At 41.8% G+C, this 2465-nt stretch overlaps 1 pseudogene; it reads left to right on the top strand.

Moving 5' to 3' along the window:
- Positions 1–258: 258 nt before the first annotated feature.
- LOC109246665 (protein MEMO1-like) lies at positions 259–1211 on the top strand (annotated as a pseudogene).
- The last annotated feature ends 1254 nt before the right edge of the window (positions 1212–2465 follow it).

Genomic DNA, 2465 nt, shown 5'->3' with positions numbered 1-2465 from the left:
CCGGGGTCCCAGTTTCTGGAGGTCACTGGAGTTTGTGGTGACTGTTGCTTGCCTCCCCCACCACCCCAGCTGCCATCTCCTCCTGTTGGGCTGCAGCCTTCTCCTTTTTCTCCTTCTCCTGAGCGGGGATGCTCTCCTTCATGCTGTGGGCACTTCCTGTGCTGAGCTCCTGGTGTCTTTTCCCCTCCCGGAGTTGTTCCTGCCACCACCGACTCCTCATTCATGCTCCTGCACCTTTGCACCGTAGGCGACACAGGCACCAATATGTCCAACCGAGTGGTGGTCAGGGAAGCTTGTCATGCCAGGAACTAGTACACAGCCTCAGGACCGCAGTTGACTGCAACAGCGAGGTTAGCTTTCACAAGCACAGTCTACGGAAAGAGCCGCGAGAGCCATTATTGCACCCCATGCAGGATATGCAGTACTGTGGGTCTTGTGCTGCCCATGCTTACAAACAAGTGGATCCATCTACTACCTGGAGAATTTTCACCCCGATGCCTTCTCATCCTGTGCCTCTCTTGTGATGTGTACTTTCCAGTGTGGATATACAGAGAACACCTCTGTATGACCTTCATATTGACCAAAAGATTTTTGAGAACTATGGAAGATAGGAATGTTTGAACACATGTCTCTAGACACATGAAAATGAACACAGTGTTGAAATGCATTTGCCTTATACGGGTAAAGCCATGGAAAGCCAGGAGGATGAGTTTACTATTATTCCTATACTAGTTGGAGCTTTGAGTGAATCAAAAGAACAGGAATTTGGAAAACTCTTCAGCAAATACCTAGCAGATCCTAGTAATCTCTTTGTGGTTTCTTCTGATTTCTTCCACTGGAGCCAAAGATTCTGTTACAGTTACTATGATGAATCCCAAGAGAAGATTTATAGATCCATTGAATATCTAGATAAAATGGGCATGAGTATTATAGACCAGTTAGACACTATATTAGCAATTACTTGAAGAAATAGCATAATACTATATGTGGAAGATATCACTGGAGTGTTATTAAATGCTATCACAGAGCTCCAGAAAAATGGAATGAATATGAGCTGTTTCTTTTTGAATTATGTCCAGTCAAGCCAGTGTAGAATCTGCCAAGACAGTTCAGTGAATTTTGCAGTGGCAACACTCGTGGTCCACTCAAGCTCTGAATCCCCAGAGATGCCACCTGCGCATACTCATTCTCTGTCTGGAGTCCCAGCCTAGCCCTAACCAAGATACTGGTTCTGGTTTTGGGGGGATTCTAGAATCTCAAACTAATAGAACTTTCTTCTTTTCTAGTAGCTGTAGTCCTTCCTTAATTTCAACTCATTAAAAAATGCTTTATAGTTTAGGGCAGTGGAAGGAAGGCTGGCATAAAAATATTTTGATCAAAAAAGATGATGGGGCACCTGGGTGGCTCAGATGGTTAAGTGTCCTACTCTTTATTTAAGCGCAGTTCACGATCTCAAGGTTTGTGAAATCAGGCCCCACATGGGGCTCCATGCTGACAGTGTAGAGCCTGCTTGAGATTCTCTCTCTCCCTCTCCATCTGTCTCTCCCCCCCAATAAATAAATAAACTTAAAAACAAACAAACAAAAATGACAATGTAAAGGCCCAATTGTGATAGTTTTTTGAAAGTGACTTGTAAATCATTTGCCCTATTATTAAATTAATTTATTTATTTTTGAGAGAGAGAGAATACAAGTGGGAGAGGGACAGAAAGAGAGGAAGAGACAGAGAATCCCTAGCAGGCTCTGAGCTGTTAACATGGAGCCCAATGCAGGGCTGGAACTCACCAACCGTGAGATTATGACCTGAGCTGAAATTAAAGAGTTGGATGCTTAACTGACTAAGCCATCCAGGTGCCCCCATTACCATATCCTAAATCTGCACTCTTTGCACACTGGTGCACATAATTCCGCGCTCAGAATAGTTTTGCAAATTGTACACAAACAAAAAAAAAAAGTGGAAGCTTTTTAATAAAGAAATTGCATTTGTAAATGATCTGTATTAGAATGTAATAAATCCCCAGTTATCTTCAATTACTACTGTGTTGTACAATAGACACCTTCTATTTGAATTGCTAATATAAAGGGCTACACAACTCAAAAAGAAAAATTCATTTCAGGGACTTTGAGTAAAGCAGAGTGTCCTCAGTGATCAGGGAAGCCCTCATCCAATAGGCTGAAGTCCTGAAAAAAACAAAAGATTTACCTCCCCTGAGCAAGGGGGAATTCTGCTGACAGATGGCCTTCAGAATTTAACTGCAACATAGGCTCATCCCTGAATCTCTAGCCTTATAGTCTTTAGATGTAAATTGCACATTTTTGTCTTGCCAGCCCCCATAATCATGTGAGACAGTTGCTTAAAATAAATCTTCATTTATATCTATATCCTGTTCTATTTCTCTGACAAATAGAGAAGAATGTTAACAAATAAAATGTATTTTTATAAGTTAAGTTCATAAGACCATTCAT

Source organism: Panthera pardus, unplaced genomic scaffold, assembly GCF_024362965.1.
Source record: "Panthera pardus isolate Hobbes unplaced genomic scaffold, ASM2436296v1 HiC_scaffold_13, whole genome shotgun sequence".
Lineage (NCBI taxonomy): Eukaryota > Metazoa > Chordata > Mammalia > Carnivora > Felidae > Panthera > Panthera pardus.
Note: the sequence above shows the minus strand (reverse complement) of the source record. Positions and strands in the feature narration are given on the sequence as shown.